Here is a 19,464-nt window from a genome sequence, read left to right as displayed (position 1 = left end):
GGGGCTGCCTCTATTTGCCTGGTGCCTTTCCCTGAGTGTTAATAAGGCAAAAGGATAGTATGTTAACCTGTGACAGCTCAATAAGGGAGGCAGTTGGCAGGCATGGGCTCTGGATTGGTTGCTTTGCATATGACAGACACACTCACAAAAGAGTTGATTTCTATCTCTAGAAATTAGCTAGCTCTGGGAAGAGCAATATTTTAGGAAGACCATCTTGGCCTGAAGAAGCCAAAGCATCATCAAATACAGAAAATAACAAGTCATGTATAATATACTCACTAGCTCTGGTCACTGGGAATAAGATGAGGTACAGGCAGGCTCAGAACAAATCCAGGACATTGGACAGAGGAAAGGACCTGATCTCAAAATAATCATTCAGTCCAATCTGAGAATCAGAATCAGCAAGAGAGAGATGATAGATAGATATTTATTACAGTTATTTGACCTACACAACTGTAAATAGTCCCTAAAGCCTGTGTGGTGGGTACTGGGAACTGACCAAGCCCCATTGATACCTGCTTGAGGGGTACAGTGAAGGATAAAAGATAAAGACAATTTTACAGATAAATGGGGTGGGGGAAGGGAGGTCAGAGGCTCATATCAGGTGAAAGACAAAGACTTTCCAAGTTTGCTACTATTTATTGAATACACATAAGCAATCAGAGAGGGTGGTGAGTGACTCAAGGAATAGCAATTGTGGGTGCCACAGGCTAGTAAAAGAACAAAGTATTCTTGTAAGGGTAGAATATAAATTAATAGGGAACCTGAGTCTTCCTCTAAAGTGGAACTTTAACCTCTACTGCATTGTTCTGAAGAGTCAGATCCTCAGCAGATGTTATCTTGCCCTGTAAGCTTCACAGCTTTATGGGTCTTCTCACCATGACTGGGAAGAAGGGGAGTCTACATACCAACTGGCCCATGAGGCAAAGTACACATTGGCCTCAAACTCCCCTAACTTTATTTCACAGATTGTGGGCCCTGAGAGTTTCCTCTTTCTGTTTATTTGATTGCGGAATTTGGATCAGGGTGAGCTGTGATTGCAAGGCTTATAGGCATCAGTTGGTTGACTTCCTCTGTGGCAGACTAAAAATAAGACCAGAAGACATAAGCAAGTTATCACAAGTATGCCAATATAAAACCAGAAGTGAGCCTTGAGGTAGTTGAAGAAATTAAGTTGATCAAGGGCATCTGAAATTTGTTTCAATTTTGAATTTGTTTATCAAAATTTTGAGTTTGTTCAGACACAAATAAAACTTCCTTTGAAGAGTGTCTATATCGAATGTTATATTTTTATGTATTGCTCCTTGAATATGTTTTTTAATATGTTCCCAAGGATGAGCAGATTGATTATAAGGTAAAGGAATTATACAGAGTAGAGTAACATTATAATGACATTTGAGGCCTTGTAACTGCAAGCTCTCATTTTGATTTCCCATCCATAGCATAGTAATTTCTAAGACACTAACTTGAGATTGTAGCTTTGTATTTATAGCATATTGTATTTGCCAGGCCTCATGAGCAGTTTTTGCCCAATTATCTGCAAAGTTTGCTGTCTGGACAGAATAGAGGAGCACAACAGAAGAAATGGCCACACTAGAAATAAGCAATGCTAAAGAAACTATTCCAGCAATAATCAGTCCTATCATTCTTTTAGTTCTATGTATAAGGTGATCAACCAGGACTACAAAAGACGGAATCCACACACCAGGCGTGTGTCCCAGGACTAAGAAAGTCTTTAGACATCCCCAGTTTTAATACAATGACTTAAGGTACATTTTCTGCAACTAAGGGAGGTTTGATTCTAGTCTACAGTTCCGTAGAGAAAGACATAAGGATTGTAAATACATATTGAAATTATGCTAGTGCTATGTTGTCTAACAAGCAAGGCAATAGTGCCTGAGGCAGTGTTTATATCATAATCTGTCCTTTTTCGGTAACAAAGGAAGGTAGGGTGAGTTTCTAAATAGGCTTTTTGTTCAGGTTTGCCATTAATAATAGCCTGTGATATTGGTGGGCCAAATCCTGTGTCCTCCCAATTGAGTTGTCCTTTAGGGAGGGTCTGTTTAGTTGATGCACTGATGCTCTTCCATAAAGCACCATGCCACTCAGAAGCATTATCAGCCCTTCCTCACAAGGTTCCCTGAGGTCCCTAATCAATAAATTAATATTGTCCCATAAGCAAGATATCCCCTTTATCCTTTACAGATGTCCCAAGAAGGGGGAGCACCTTCCGTGTAATTTTCTCAAATTGTATGATACTTACAGAGAGGAACATCAGGAGCAAAAGAATTAATGCCTGTGCCTGACACATTACTAGAATCAAGGACTAAAAGAATTAGTTGTTGATGATCATGTGCCAAGCAATATTGGGGGCTAGCAGGTAGGAAGTAATTGGACTGTATTGTCGTATATTCCACAGACAATGTGGGATATGTAAAATGAGAGGTATAATTTATAACAGCTGTGTCCTGCATATCCAATAATGATAAGAGACAAGGTACTCAGCCTACCTGCTCACATAAGATTTGAGACTTATGGTAAATTTCAGGAGAATAATCTGCCCGAGTGATGGGTTTGAGCAAGGGTGGAGTTGGTACATATACCTAGTACACTTTTCCAACTACTAGATTTATACATACAGTGCATGCTGGACCGGCGATTTAGCTCAGTGGTTTCACCGCCTGCTGCGCAAGCGCAAGGACCCAAGTTAGATCCCCGGTACAAAAAAAAAAAAAAAAGAGAGACATACAGTGTATGCTCTAATAGCCATCATAACAATGAACATATAGTCAGGAGTTTGTGGGAGAACTTGTGCTACTGGCATAATGGCCTCCTGTATTCTTTTTTAAAAATTTTTATTTATATATTTATTGGTACATTTTAGGCATACAATACATTTACATTTATCATTGGGTGTTTGTACCTGAACATGATGTATCTTAGTTATTTTTTCACCCATTACCTGTGCACCCTTCACCTCCTCCACCCTTCCCTATTTACACAGACTTTGATTCCATTTTTTTTCTTTTTCATAATTTTTCCTTTCCCTTCTTCCCTTTCCCCTTTCCCTACCACCACCCCCAAACCCTTGGACCTTTTCCTATTTCAAATTATCAATTATTCATTTTATTCATTTTCATGCTTATTTACACTTTCAGTTTCTCACACTAGAGAAACTATTTGGTATTTACACATATGTGTCCTATTTATTTCACTTAAGAGTATGGCCTCAATATGCATCCATTTAGCTATAAATGTCTCTAGTTTCTCGTTCTTTATGGCTGAATAGTACTCCATTTTATAAAAAAACCCACATCTTCTTTATCCAGTTTCCAGTCAATGGGCACTTGGTCTATTTCCAAGCTTTAGCTATTACAAACTGTGCCACTATAAACACAGGTGCACATATATCTCTGTGGTATGATTCTTTTAATTCTTTGGGGAAGATTCCCAGTAGGGGAATAGCTGGGTCAAATGAGACCTGCAGTCCTAGTTCTTGGAGGTATCTCCATACTGATTTCCACAGTGGTTGCACCAATCTACACTCCCACCAACAATGGAGAAGGGTTCCTTTCTCTCCACTCCCCTGCCAGCATTTGTTATTGGTTGATTTCTTGATAGCAGCCATTCTTTGTGGGGTGAGGTGGAATCTCAGTGTTCTTTTCATCTGCATCTCTCGAATGACCAGTGATGTTGAACATTTTCTCATATATTTATTTGCTGTTTTAGTTCTTTTTCTGAGAAATGTCTGTTCATTTCAAGTGCCCATTTTTGAATTGGGTCTTTGAATTTGAGGGGTCTGATTTTTTTCAGTTCTTCATATATTCTCGATAGTAGACCTTTATCTGAGGTACGGCTGCTAAAAATTTCTTCCCACATTGTAGGTTGTCTCTTAGCTTTGTTGGTAGTTTCTCTTGCAGTGTAAAAACTTTTTAATACAATGAGATCCCAGTTGTTGATTCTTTGTGCTAGCTCCCATGCTACTGAAGATTTGTTCATAAAGTCTTTTCCTATGCCAATGTCATCAAGAGTTCTACCAAACTTATCTTCCAGGAAGTTGAGTGTTTCTGTCTTAATATTTAGATCTTTAATCCACTTCAATCTTAGTTTAGTGCATGATGATAGGTATGGGTCTAGTTTTAATGTTTGGCAGGTTGATATCTGGTTTTTCCAAGACCATTTATTAAATAGACCATCTTTCCTCCAATGAGGGTAGTTGGCTCTTTTGTCAAAGATGAGGTGGCTGAGTATGTCTGGAGTTGTTTCTGCATCTTCTAGTCTATTCCACTGATCTTTGGGTCTGTTTCTTTGCCAGGACCATGCTTTGTAGTATAGATTCAAGTTGGAGATTGTGATACCCCCAGCCATGTCTCTGTTGCCTAGAATTGCATTTGCTATTCTAGGTTTCTTTTGCTTCCAAATGAAGTTTTGGATTGTTTTCTGTAGTTCTGTGAAATATATTGTTGGAATTTCTTTTTTTTCTTTCTTTCTTTTTTTGGTACTAGAGATCAAACTCAGGACCTTGCACTTGTGAGGCAGAGGGCGGACCCACTGAGCTAAATCCCCAGGCCTATTGTTGGAATTTCAATCGTCATAGCATTAAATCTATATAGTAGTCTTAGAAGTATGGCCATTTCACTATATTGGTTCTTCCTACCCAGGAACAAGGGATATCTTTCTATTTTCTTATATCCTCTTCGATCTCCTTCTTCACAATGCTGTAGTTTTCAGTGTAGAGGTCTTTTGGTTCCTCTGTTAGGTTGTTTTGTAGATATTTTATTTTTTTAGATGCTATTGTAAAAGGAATTATTTCCCGAATGTCTCTCTCCATGGGTCTGCTATTGTGTATAAGAAGGCTATTGATTTTGGAGTGTTGACATTGTATCCAGCTACTCTACTGAATCTGTCAATGAGGACTAGAAGACTTTTGCCTGAGTTTTTTGGATCTTCTATGTAAAGTATCATATCATCAGCAAATAATGATAGTTTCACTTCTTCCTTTCCTATCTTTATTCCTTTTATTTCTTTCTCTTTTCTAATTGCTATGGCTAGCATTTCCAGAACAATATTGAACAGGAGTGGTGATGGTGGGCATCCTTGTCTTGTTCCTGATTTTAGTGTGAAAGTTTTCAGTTTTTGACCACTTAGTATGATGTTGGCTGTTGGTTTTTTATAGATAGCCTTAATCAGGTGGAGATAAAGACCTTCGATTGCAATTTTCTGTAGGGTTTTTATCATGAATGCGTGATGGATTTTGTCAAATGCTTTTTCTGCATCTATTGAGATGATCATGTGGTTTTTGTCCTTGACTCTGTTAATATAGTGTATTATATTTATTGATTTATGGATGTTGAACCATCCTTGCATCCTTGGGATAAATCCAACTTAGTCAGGGTGTATGATCTTCTTGATGACCCTCTGTATTCTGTTTCCCAGTATCTTCTTGAGGAGTTTTGCATCTATGTTCATTAGGGAGATTGGTCTGTAGTTCTCTTTTTGGGTTGGGTCTTTCCCTGGTTTTGGGATCAAAGTAACACTTGCTTCCAGGAATGAATTTGGAAGCCTTGCTTCCCTTTCAATTTCCTTGATGAGTTTACAGAGTAATGGCTATAGTTCTTCTTTAAACGTCTTGTAGAATTCAGCAGCAAAGCCATCAAGACCTGGGTTTTTCTTTGTTGGTAAGTTTTTTATTGCATTTTCAATTTCACTCATTGTAATTCTGGTTCTTAGAATTTGTTTGTTTGTTTGACTTTTTTTGTTTTTTTCCCATTAAGTTTATTGGTACATTTTTGGTACAAAATACAGTTACATTCATCATTGGGACCTTGTACCTTTATATGAGTATCCTGGTTCTTATTTTTTTCCCCTTCCCTTGCCCTCCCTTCACCCCCTCCACCCTTCCCTATTTGCAAAGACCTTGTTTCCATTTTTTTCCTCTTTTCATATTTTTTCCTTTCCTTTTTTTCCCTTCCCCTACCCCTCCCAATTCCCCTGGTCTTTTAGACCTTTTCTTCATGTTACACAATATCAGTTATACATTTTTAAAATTACAATATTCAGATCTAGGAGACATTACCACAGATTTTACAGAATTTAAAAGGATATAGAAAGCATATTACAAAAATTATTTTTGAAATAAATTTGACAACTTCTAAGAAGTACCTTGGAAGATAAATTAATGAAACTAACTCTGGAGGAAATATAAAATTTGAATAGCACCTATTAAAGAAAGTATATTCCTAGCTTGAAAACCTACCTATATGACAACAGCAGGCTCATAAACATTTTAACTGATAAATTATATCAAACAATTAAAGCAGAAAAAAGAAGGAACATTTCTCCCCTCATTTTAGGAACTCAACATTGTACTAATTCTAAAACTGGATAAAGATAATAGAAGAAAAAAGTATAAACATAGATAGAAATTTGTTTAACAAAACAAACTATTGGAAGTCCGATCTGGCAGTATGTAGAAAGTGGTTTTGTTATAGGGATGGCAGTGTTGGTTCAGCATTGGAAGATCCACCCCCAAAAGTCATCATTTAAACAGAGGAAAGGAAAAAGCCATATGATCCTGTCACTAGTTGGAGAAAGAGTATTAGACTAAATTCTACAGCTGTTCATGGTAAAAGCTATCAGGAGACTAGAAGTAGAACAGAAACGTCTCAACAAATTAAAGACATGTACTCCATACTTCCAGTGAGAATGCCTTATATAAATGGAGAAGATAAAATGCTTTCTCCTTAAGGTGGGGAACAAGGGCAGATATGCTTACTCTTTATCTGTCCATTAAACTTTGAAACCTAGTTCCCACCAAAATAGTCTGGCAATAAAATGACACAACTAGGATAGGATTGGCATGGCAGAAGAAAATCTTTATATGTAGATGAAATGATCATCTACAGAGAAAATACTAAGAAATCTCTAGAAGCCCCTAGAACTTGTACTTGATTTTAGCAGGATTAGAAAACACAAGGTATATATAAAAATTCAGGTCTATGTATACTTGCTATAAATGAAGAATTGGATATTGAAATTTAAATGTTATGTCGGAGTACAAAGGACCTAGAAAAGTTAAAAACAAAAACAAAAACTAAAACAGTGTTGTAAGACGTTTAGTACCTAATTTTAAGACTTCTTCTAAAGCTACAGTAATCAAGGCAGTGTTGGTGTAAGGAAAGACATATAGATCATTTGAATAAAACAGAGAATCTAGAAATAGAACCACACATATATGGTCCACTGAGTTTTGAAAGATTATTTAACATTAGCATTTTATAGAATATAAACTCAATTCAAGAGCCCAGGAAGAGAGAGTGTTTTTAGCAAATGGAACTAGAACACCTGGTATCCGTATATAAAAAATTAATCTCAACCCTTTTTTTCCATACATGAAAATAACTTGAAGGGATCTATGAACCTAAATAAGAAAGCTTAAAAGTATAAAATTTTAAGAAGAAATTATAAGGGAAAATATTTATGAATTCAGGGTAGTCAAGTACTACCTAGGATACAAAAAACATAATATATAAAAGAAAAAAATGGTAAATGGGATTCCATCAATATTTAGAACTTTAAATGACATCATTAAAATGAAAAGTAGTCCTTAAACAGACCATATTTACAATACATATAACCTATGAGCAGAATATATAAAGAATTCTTAGAGCCCATTAATAAACAACCCAATTAAAAAGTAGACATAAGAAGATGATAAATAGCCAGTATAGCACAAGGAATGGTGTGCAACTCTAGAATCAGAAAAATGCTAATCAGTACAATAACAAGATCGAATTATACACTCATTAGGGAGATGAAGTTAAAAGTTTTAAAAGCCTTGTCATGACTTTTTCTTTTTGTTGGATTCTTCCCCTTTGCATTTAATTTGTCATGCCCAACTGATTCATTCTGCTGGGTTTCCTGGGGTTGTGGTCCTCATTGTCTTTTCCTAGGGTATTGTCTAAAATTTTTTGGAGTGCTGGTTTGGTATTCATGAAGTTCCTGAGGTGCTCTTTATCATGAAAGTATCTTATTTCTCCATCAATTTTGAAAGATAGTTTTTCAGGGTACATCAATCTGGGTTGGAGGCTGTTTTCCTTTAGGGCTTGAAATACATCACTCCAAGCTCTTCTTGCCTTGAGGGTTTGCATTGAGAAGTCTGCTGTGATCCTGATGGGCTTTCCTTTGTATGTGATTTGTTTCTTTTCTCTCACTGCTTGTAGAATTTTGTTCTTCTGTTGGGTTTCTGGAATCCTAACTATTATATGCCTATGTGTAGATTTTTTTGACCAAGGCTCTTTGGAGTCCTATATGCCTCACTTATCTGTATGTCAAGTTCTTTTCTCCTGCTTGGGAAGTTTTCTGCCATCACTTCTGTGAAGAGTTTTTTTATGTCATCTGCACTGTCTCCTGTTTCTTCATTGACTCCAATCAGTCTTATGTTATTCTTCTTTGCATCATCTAGCAGCTGCTGGATTGATTTCTCATGTTCCCTTACAATTTTAAAGCAATTTTTCTTTTCATCCTCACTAATTACAATCTTATCTTCTATATCTGAAATTCTATCCTCACATTGGTTCATTCTGTTGCACAGAGTTTTGATGGAGTTTTTAATCTCTTGGAAATCTGTTTGTATCTGTTTTATGGATTCCATTTGTTTCCTATGTTGGGATTCCATCATGTTCCTCAGATCCCCTATTTTTTTTTCTGTGTCCTCTCTAGATTTATTAATCATGTCTTGCACCATGAGTAAAATCTTTGCTGTTATCTGAGTAATTATTTCTGATTTCATTTTTCCCAGATCCTCTTTTGTTCCCTATTTAGAGAGTCCAGGTTGTTGAGTATCAGATTGTTCCATCTCGTTTCCCTTTGGGGTTGCTCTAGGTGATCCAGAATACTGTTTTTGAGACTTGTTTACGTGTCTTCTCATTTCCATGGGAGGGGGTGCTTCTGGCACCCATGTGGGTCACCTTCTATGCCCTAGGAGCTTGTGATGGCAGCGGGGGAGCTTCCTTCAGGGTTCTGGGACCGGCTCAGCTTCTCTGCCCTAGGAGCTTGGGATGGCTGTGGGGGAGCTTCCTTCCAGGTGCTGGGACTGGCTGATCTTCTCTGCCCTAGGAGCCTGTAATGGAGGTGGGAGCTTCCTTCAGTGTGCTGGGACTGGCTCAGCTTCTCTGCCCTAGGAGCTTGGGATGGCAGCAGGGGAGCTTCTTTCTGGGTGCTGGGACTGGCTCACCTTCTCTGCCCTAGGAGCCTGGGATGGCAGCAGGGGAGCTTCCTTCTGGGTGCTGGGACCGGCTGAGCTTCTCTGCCCTAAAAGCCTGGGATGGAGGTGGGGAGCTTCCTTCCAGGTGCTGGGACTGGCTGAGCTTCTCTGCCCTAGGAGCCTGGGTAGTGCTTAGAATTTTTATATCTTCTTCATTTAACTTTGGCAGTTCGTATGTATCTAGGAATCTGTCCATTTCTTCTGCACTTTCCATCTTATTAGAGTACAGGTTCTCAAAGTAGGTACTGATGATCCTGTGGATTTCTGCTGGATTTGTTGTGGCTTCACCTTTTTCATTCTTAATTGCATGGATTTGTGCCTTTTCTTTCCTTTTTTTGATAAGTTTGGTTAAAGGTTTATCAATTTTATTTATTCTTTCAAAAAACCAAGTCTTTGGTTCATTGAAGTTTTGTATCATCCTCTTAGTCTCCATTGCATTGATTTCTCCTCGAATCTTTATAATTTCCTTTCTTGTACGAGCTTTGGGTTTGTTATGCTCTTCTTTTTCTAGGAGCATGAGGTTTTGCATTAGGTTATTTAACTGAGTTCTCTCAGTTGTCCTAATATGGGCATTCACTGCTATGAATTTCCCACATACAACTGCTTTCATTGTGTCCCAGAGATTTCTGTATATTGTACTGGCATTATCATTTAGTTGTAGAAACTGTCTAATTTCTTCTTTAATTTCCTCTGTCACCCATTGGTTGTTCAGGAGGATATTAAATTTCCATGTGTTTGTGGGAGTTTTGTGGTTATGTTATTGATCTCCAATTTTATTGCACTATGTTCTGATAATATGCAGTGGATAACTTCAGTTCTTTTACATTTACTTAGATATGTCCTATGAGCTAGCATGTGATCTATTTTGGAGAATGACCCGTGTGCAGCTGAAACGAAGGTGTATAAGATTTTGTGGGGTGGAACACTCTGTAAACATCTATTAAGACCATTTGTTCAATAGCTTAGTTCAGTTCTAGAATTTCATTTTTAAGTTTTTTTCTAGTTGATCTGTCTATTTGAGATAGAGGGTTGTTGAGGTCCCCCACTACAATTGTATTAGTGCTTATTTGGTTTTTCATGTCCATTAATATTACTTTTGTGTAATTGGAGGCATTCCTATTTGGTACATATATATTTAAGATTGTCATCTCTTCCTCTTGGATTGTTCCCTTCACAAGTATGCAGTGACCATCTTTGTCTCTTAATTAGTTTTGGTTTGAAATCTACTTTGTCTGCAAATAAGATTCCTACCCCTGTTTTTTTCTGGGTTCCTGTCACATGAAGAACTGTTTTCCATCCTTTTACTTTCAGTCTATGGATTTCCTTTTGAGTTAGGTGTGTTTCTTGTATACAGCATATTGCTGGGTTTTGCTTCTTAATCCATTCTGTCAGTCTATTTCTTTTGATTGGTGAATTGAAGCCAGTAACGTTGATAGTTATAATTGAGAGATACTGACTCATCCTTGTCATGATGTTTTACTGTTGTTGGCTCTTTTATTTTTTATTTTCCCCCCTTTTGCTTTAGTGTGTTAACTTGCATGGTGTCTTCTCTCTGTTGGGCCTCATGGAGTTGTGACCATTGTTTTTTTCTAGGATATTGCTGAAAATTGTTTGGAGTGCTGGTTTGGTGTTCAAGAAATTTCTCAGGTGTTCTTTGTCATGAAAGTATCTAATTTCCCCATCGATTTTGAAAGATAATTTTGCAGGATACAACAGTCTGGGTTGGAAATTATTTTCTTTTAGGGCTTGAAATACTTCACTCCATGCTCTCCTTGATTTGAGGGTTTGTGCTGAGAAATCTGCCATGATTTTGATGGGCTTTCCTTTGTAGGTGATTTGTTTCTTTTCTCTAACTGCCTGTAGAATTTTGTTCTTCTGTTGGGTTTCTGGGATCTTCACTATTGTATGTCTAGGTGTAGATTTTTTTTGGTCATGGCTGGTTGGAGTTCTATATGCCTCACTTATCTGTATGTCCAATTCTCTACCTGTTTCTGGGAAGTTTTCTACTATTACTTCTGTGAACAGTTTTTTCAAAAAAAATTTTTTGAACAGTTTTTTTAATGTCAATTGTACTTTCTCCTGTTTTTTCATGGACTCCTATCAGTCTTATGTTATTCTTCTTTGCATTATCTAGTAGCTATTGGATTGATTTCTCATGGTCCCTTACTATCTTTAAGAAATCTCTGTTTTCATGGTCCTTAACTGAGATCCTGTCTTCTATATCTGATATTCCGTCTTCACATTCTCTTAGTCTGCTCTGCATGCTTTCAATGGAGTTTTCAATCTCCTGAATATTTGTTTGAATCTGTTTCATGGATTCCATTTCTTTCTTATGTTGGGCAATCATGGTTTCCATTTCTTTCTTATGCTGGGCATTCATGGCTTCCAGCATGTTTCTGATCTCATCTATTTTCTTATCTGTTTCTGCTCTAGAGCCTCTAATCATGTCTTTCACTCTGCTCACTATGTCTGTATTTATCTGGGAGATTATTTCTGTTTTGAATTTTTCTAGAGCCTTATGCATCTGCTGTGTTACTTCCTGTGCTATCATTTCAGGATGTCTGAGTGGTTGCTTATCAGACTTTTCTGCCTTATTTCTCCCGTGATTTGCTTTGTGTACATGGAAGTCTGAGATTGTGACTTGCTTAAGTGTCTTCTCATTTTTGTTTTTGGTACTGTCCTTGGTTTAATTCCTGTGTTGATATTTAAAAATTGCTTAATGTAGGTATCTTTGTTGCTGGTGTTTAAAACCCTTGTGGAATGATTGCTTTTCAGAGGTGTCTTCCAGATTTAGCTTGTGTTTGGGTTTTGAGACTCTAATGACTCTGAGGCTATTTTATTTTCCTTATACCAGGAAGGAAAACTAATTAGATCAATCACAACATGTTAGCCCAAATGACACAGTCAGCAATACCATAGCATCAAGCACAGCTTAGAAAATGTCCATTTGTGGTAGTCATTAATCTATCACATTTAACTATGTGAGTTAAATTAAAACCGAGGACCAACTCAACATAAGTTTATAATGAATAAACTCTTCAATATAGCATCTTTCCCCTTTGGGGTGGGGATTTAAAAGGACTTGAGGAGGGAGGGACAGTTAGAAAGATCAGGAAAGATTAGCAGTGAGGCCAGAAGACACAGGAAGATCACACAAACTCTCAGAAATTGTTAAAAGCAAGAGTAAAAGGCAGAAGGAAAGAACAAAGATGTAAATAGAATCACCCAACAGCAACAGGGAGGCTGGATACTGTATTTTCTTTCCTTTAAACCTAATGATAATCAAGAGAAGGAAAAAGAGAAGAAAAGAACAATAAGGGAGAAATCTGAATTCAGTGCAGAAAGGAACAAATAGGGAGATGAGAAGCAATGTGGGACAGCAAGAGAATGAGTGAGAAAGAGAAAGAAAAGATAAAAGAAAGAAAAGTAAATATTTGAAGAGTAGAAAAAAGTAAAAATTAAGAATTAAAAATAAGAGAAAAAAATTTTTTTTCTTTATTGCAAATAGCAAAAAATAAAAATTATGGGCCTCCTTCAGGGTATGTCTCTGCTGTCACAGTAGGCAACGTAGGAATCCATGAGCATATATGAGTCAATGAGTCTCAGCAAGGCAGCAGCAGACCAAGTACAGTGGTGTGATGTGCCTTTATTGTAGAGATTCTCTTTACTTTTCCTCTGAGCTTCAGTTTTCATCGAGGAGCCTGAGAAGCCCTCTTTCTGTTACTAACTTCTGCTCTATCTTGTGGCGCTCAGGACAAGGGTCTTTATAATCCCCTGTGCCTCTGTAGTGTGGGACCAGGTAGCAGAAAATCCAGAAGGCCAGAGGCTCATGTGGTGGGGGAGGGGCGTTGCTGGGCCTTGGAGGTGCCCATGTGGCTAAACGGACCTCAGCACAGTGTGGGCTGGGCCCGGGAAGTCCGTGGAGCATCAAGCTGCTTGTCTCACCGGGCTGGTCATGGCTGGGAAAGCGTCGGATCCCAAAATAATGTTCTTAAAATAATTGAATTATTACGTCACTGTATTCAAGTTTCACTGCTATTGAATTTTTTTAAAATGCACAACCAGATTTTTATGTACAGCCAACTGTATATCATACTTCAGAAAAAGAGTTTATGACATGAACATATTCCTGAGATCAAAATCACTGGACCCAATTTTCATTTCTCCATCATATTGTAGATGTTTTTCAACTACATGCACAAAGAGGTTCTCTTGATATTGCATGAATCTCAGAAGTCAGATCTGTTCGGCCTCATGATGTGTAGAATCTCATTCCTCTCTCCTTCCTGTAAAGTAGGAGATTCCATGCATGAAAGGTTGGTTTGGACAAATTCAATCTGAGGACTGCACCCACTGTAATTTACAAGGGGCAGCGAGGAGCATGGGGGCTGATAGGTGCAACTGCTCTAGGTTTGGTTTCTCACTCCAGCTGTCCTTCTTTGACAAATATGTATGTCCCAGAGTTTCTTTGCAAAATGCTCTGGCTTTGGATTCAGACTTAGGCAACAATGTGTTTAATCTTCCTCTAGGATTTTGCACATTTCCATGAGAAATGACCATCTTCTGGAAGGGATTTCACTGAAGGGAGGTGGAGGGTGATCTTCTATCTCCAACAGATCAAGAAGCAAATAAGGCACAGTGGAGTGTTCCAGTCCATCTTCAGGAATCCCAAACCCGGGAGCCCAGAGCCAAGTGCGACCCAGAGACCACAGCTCCAGGCCGCTGCTCCCCACACTTCCGAGACAACCTGTTGCACCCTGTATTCTTCATTGTCCTCATGTCTGTGAGTTTGTGCTATCTGTGTGGATCTCAGTACTTGTGGTACTGGCTTCTCCTCTAGGTTCATCTGGAAGAATGCCTTTACCAGTGGATTGGCTGATGGAAGGTATCACCCTGGTCTCAGTTTTTTCTTCTCTTTATGGTTATACATTTCTAGATGGCAACCGCACTGGGACTCCATCACCTGTTAACACACAATTATACCCTTATCCCTATGCTATTAGTGGTAAGGGGCCTTCCTTTTTATAAAACCTAAGTGCAAGGAGAGCTGGAATCAGAAGCAGTTTGCCAATGAATTTCAGTAGGAGTACATTTGTGTTCTGTGCATGATTCAAGAAATTGAAAGTGAAAGTAGCAACACAAATTGCAGGCCCTGATAGGTGGGCTTATGGTTCATTCTTACCAGGTCTCTTGCTATATCCCTGTTTTATTCCACTCTAAGTATGTTCTCCATCTGCTGGTGGAGGAGTGTGGGGGCATTGGCCAGAAGTATGTATGAGATGGATATGCAGAGATAAGGGACTTTGGAACCACAAACCTAAAACCTCCCAGAATGCAAGGTCAGAGATTACAAGATAGACTATAGGGCCACAAGTCCAAGTGGGGTCAAAACACATTGCCTTAAGGAATGAATGCCTGGGGAGTCATCCTCCCTGTATTCTCATTACTTAGATTGGCCCTAAGATCAGTCATGAAGACAACTCTGTCCTTCCCTTGTCCTTCCCCAGTACATGAATTCCTGCACAGGCATCCTTCTTTTGTTCTTTATCCTTGCTTCCTGGTTCTATCAATAAAAGCCCATGGAAGCTTCAGTTTGGTGCTAGTTTTTCCTGAAACTTTCTCATGCTGAGGGTCCTTGGTTAAGGCAGGCTCTCTGGGCCCTCTTGGAAGTTAAACTGAACACTGACTCTAGATAATCTCTCCTCCTTTGCTCCATGCCACAGTCATGAACTGTGTCAGAGGAGGCACAAATCTTGCTATTTCCATGTTTAACAGAGTATGTTTGCTCACAAATCCTAAGGTTCTGCATTGTATTTGATCTGTTGTCTCCATACACCATATCTATATGTCACTAACTCTTCAGATATTATTGAATTTTCTGGATCAAATGGGCCAAGTTACAGAGCTGCTTTGGTGGCATTATGGACTTGTTTTAGAGTCTTCACTTGTTCTGGGTTTAGATCAAATGAAAATAGTTAATTTCACAATAATTTTTTTTCTTCAAAGTAGAAAAGGGTGATAGCAAGTTGAAATACAAACTATACCAAATTTCTGGTTTATGTTATGGCATCTAAGGAATTTAGAAGCAATCAATCTGTTGTAATGACAAATAAAAGGCTGAACAAAATTATTTTATCCAACAGAGAAGTGAGGCCACAGAGTAATAGGTATATGCCAGTACTTCCATACTATTTTCCTACTGACAGTATGAACTTTTCTTTCTACCATCAATGCATAGATTCCTTATTTTCTATATCCTCATCAACAATTTTTGTCTTTTGACTTTTTGACTATAGCTGTCCTATCAAGTGTAATGTGATATTTCATTATGGATTTGATTTGCATTATTAGTGATACTCGGCACTTTCATATATACTTGTTGGCCATTTGTATTTTTGAGAAATGTCTATCTGAGGCCTTTGCTCATTTTAAAACTCAGGTATTTGTGTTCTATTGAATTTTTGACTTCTAAGTATAATTATCAGTTGTATGATTTGTAAATATTATATTTGGTAGATCCTCTTTTCACTCTATTAATTGTTTCCTTGGCTCTGTGACAGTTAAACTCAATTGTCAGTTTGGTCAGCTTGGGGCCACCTAGGGGATTGGTAAATCACACTCCTGGCTATGTCTGAGTGGATCAAAAGGGCTTGAGCTTGGGGTCTATAGCTGGTCCTTTTTTCTTTCTGGCGAAGCTTCCTGGCCACCATGAACTAAGTAGCTCTCCTATGCCTTTCTGCCATGATGTTTCTGCCTTGGAGCAAGTCAACCATGAACTAAATCCTCTGAAACTATTGGTCAAATAAACCCCTCATCCTATAAGTTGTGAGTGTCAGATAATTTGTCCCAGCAGCAGGAAATTTGACTAATGCAGCTGTATAAAACTTTTTCATCTGATATAATCCCATTTGTCTAGTTTTGGTTTGGTTGCTTATATTTGGATAATAAAAATTTTTGAAATCATTGTTTACACTAATGACATGGAGCTTCCTCCTGTGCTTTTTTCTAGTAGTTTTACATTTTCAGACCTTATGTTAAATGTTTAATATACTGTAAATGATTTTTGCATTTGGCACAAGATAAAAGACTAATTTTATTTTTCTGATATGAATATTCAGTATTCCCAACACTATTTGTTGAATATAACATTTTCCCCATTGTGTATTGTTGACAACATTGTCAAAAATTAATTGACAATGGCTGTGTAGGTTTGTGTGTTCTCTGTTCTCTTCCATTGGCCTATGTACCTGTTTTATGCCAGTGCCATGCTATTTTGATAATTATAGCTTTACAGTAGATTTTTGAAATAAGACACTGTGATACCTCTGGCTGTGTTCTTTTTGCTCAAGATTCTCATAGCTACTTAGGCACTGCTGTGCCACAGCATGTGACCATGGCTGCATACAGGATAAAAATGATTACTCAGAGACAATATTTAGTTCAATCTATGAAGACCAGAGCATTGGCTTATTCTAATGAGAGCCTTAGGAATAAACAGCCACTACTGGAGACATCTGTAGCTATTTGTAACTTAAGGATATGAGAACAAAGAAGTAGAAGAAAACATTTTTGCAAGAGTTTTGGGCAGGGAACAGGGAGTGAGAAGAATAGTTTGTTACATGACATATGACCCTTTAATTTAGGCAAGCATATTGGAGGCTGTGGGAACACACTGACCAAAGCAAACATTTTTTGAAAATAACATGCTTTTTTGTTATTGTTGTTTTTTAATAACATGCTTTTAATTCTGCTGAATGCTGTCCTGCAGACCTGCTCTAAACTTAACCCATTTATTCCAGGAGTCTTGAGGTGTTGTCCAGAGAGTCTCTTCCACTTTTGCATTTATTTTCAACACTCCTTCAGCCACAGTCTCTCCATACTGTTGTAGTTCAATTGCAAAAGGACAAGAAAGACCAAATGGAGATCAAGAGGATTTTATTAGATGTACACCTGACCCAGGCAAACTTGTGGCCAAAGTGCTGGTCAATTGAACAAAAGAAAGTTTCTGTTTTTATACGTTCAGTCAAAAGGAGGTGATTTTTCTTATGATCCAGTGAGTTTACCAGAATAGGACAAGGGCAGACAGTTTAGTAATTTAGCCTTGTGAGAAGACAGTGTCTTATGAATCATATGGGAATAGAGTGTCATAAATTTTGTTTACAGAGCATATAGTTCCTCAGGGGCTACAAAACTTAATATGACTGTCTACCTTATCAGTACCAGGGGGAGGTCAGTAGTTACTGGAAGGGGAAAGCAGAACTCGAGTGAGGAGCTGCTAAGACTGCTTTCAGCTAGGAGAACTGATTTTTTTAAAGTTCTGCTTTATTCTCCCTTTGGTGTTTTTATAAAAAGTTTTATTAGAGAGCATCATCTTTTTATTATTACTATTATCAATTTTTGTCACAAGGGGGTGCTCAGCACAACCTACTGAGCAGAGGTTGGTGCTTGGTTAAGGCCATCAGTCAAGTGGTGATGTGTCTGTTTATCAGTCTCTATGCCTGGTTGAATATTTTTAACAAGTAGGGTAAGAGGCAAAGTAAAATTAAAGCAAAGAGGATATGAAACTTATATTGTTGCTGTGACTATGTTGATCTTCAAGCTTTAGCTGTGCATAGATGAGTCAGCTTCCAGGGTGACTAGAGCAGAGCCATCATCTCTGCTGGCAGCCTGGTATTGTTGCAGGATCAGGTGGTTCAGGTGGTTTGGATCCTGCTTGCTGGTCTATTTGTCTAGAGGTATTGGGTTGAGCTGACTGTCATACATACGACACAGTTCCTGTAACTTTCACAGCAGTGGGTGTTGACAGGATTATAGTATGAGGCCCATCCCATATGGACCCTAGGGTTTTATTATTTTTTGACTCAAACAAAGTCTCTAGGTTTGAATGGGTGTACTGGGGCTTTTAAACTCATGGTAAGTTTTTCTTATACTCAGCTATGGATATCTTGTAGTGCTATTTTTAAAACTTGTATTTGTTTTTTCAGGGGCAATTTTTGTAGTTTACAAAGATTACCCTTAATTTGACCTATGATGGGGGAGCAGCCAAATAGAATCCCACAAGGAAAATACCCAGTTTGTTTGGTGGGAGTGTAATGGACTCAGAGAAGGACTATGATAAGGACTCAATCTCATATCTTTAACATGTGAGCTCCTGGACATTTTTGGCTATGAATGCTGGTCCATTGTGTGACTCTAAGGTCAAGGGTAGTTCAAATCTTGGGAAGATGTCTCTTATCATCTTGGTCATCTCTTGCTTTTTTGTTGTTGTTCCTGTGGGAAAGGCTTCAGTCTATCCTGAGAAGGTGTAGGCAAGCATTAACATACCTTTATTGCCACCAGTCAAGGCAACTTAGTAAAGTCCATATGCAAATTTTTACACAGGGCAGCTCTTAAACTTTGGAATTTCTATCATCATCTCTGTCATCATTTTCTGGGCTATAATTTCTATATCTTGTACGTTTCTCCCAATCCAGATTTGGTTGATTGATAGATTTTGGTCCAGTTTGGCCCTTGTTCTGTTTGTATCTGTGTCTTTGCCCCTTGGTGGCCTCTGTTTGTTTCCCTGTAAGTGCCACTGCCAACAGATCTGGTGTTTTTTTTTTTTTGAGAATCTTATCAGCCTCTTATTTAGCTTCTTGGTCCTGATTTGTATATACCTTGGCATCTACTCCAAAAATCTGGGATGAATTCATGCTAGTGGAAGCTTCCAACTTTTGTTATTTTTCCCTGATGTCTCCCTGAGCTTATCCTACAAAGGCTGGATTTACCATGCACTGATTTTCAGTGGCCTCAGGGTCAAATGGGAGTATAGTACTGGAACGCTTCACAAAGTCTCTTATAAAACATGCTGGGACTTTCATCTGTTTCCTGAAGTATTTCTGATATCTTTCTCATATTTATTATCTTTTTCCAGTCTCTTTGAGAACTTGTAGGAGGGCCTTCAGGTATTTCTCTAAGAGTTTTAATTGCTCTGCCTTGTTTGGATCCAAATTTGGGTCAGCCTCTGGGAATTGACTATAAGCATATGCTTGTACATTTAACAAACCCTTTGGGGATTGTTTTCTAATCAGCTTTGGTCACTCTCTGTTGCTTCTCAGTGTTAAACAGCACCAGAAGGAGCTGTTTGCAATTGAGCCTGGTTGGATTATGTGTCTGGAAAATGGAGTGCATCAAATCTGAGGGCTTGGGGCTTTTCTGTA

At 38.2% G+C, this 19,464-nt stretch overlaps 2 pseudogenes across 1 annotated transcript in view; both read right to left on the bottom strand.

Annotated features, from left to right (window-relative positions):
• LOC110346223 (FUN14 domain-containing protein 1 pseudogene) overlaps nucleotides 1-14,035 on the bottom strand; it is a 28,789-nt pseudogene extending 14,754 nt beyond the window's left edge.
• Nucleotides 1-19,464, bottom strand: part of LOC147822459 (zinc finger protein 106 pseudogene) — a 146,700-nt pseudogene that overhangs the window by 52,132 nt on the left and 75,104 nt on the right. The window lies entirely within an intron of this gene.

The sequence above is a fragment of the Heterocephalus glaber genome, unplaced genomic scaffold (genome assembly GCF_053883595.1).
Source record: "Heterocephalus glaber isolate CG9 unplaced genomic scaffold, H.glaber_assembly_v1.0 deba00001613, whole genome shotgun sequence".
Classification (NCBI taxonomy): domain Eukaryota; kingdom Metazoa; phylum Chordata; class Mammalia; order Rodentia; family Bathyergidae; genus Heterocephalus; species Heterocephalus glaber.
The sequence above is the reverse complement of the archived record's forward strand: the minus strand, read 5'-3'. Positions and strand labels throughout refer to the sequence as shown.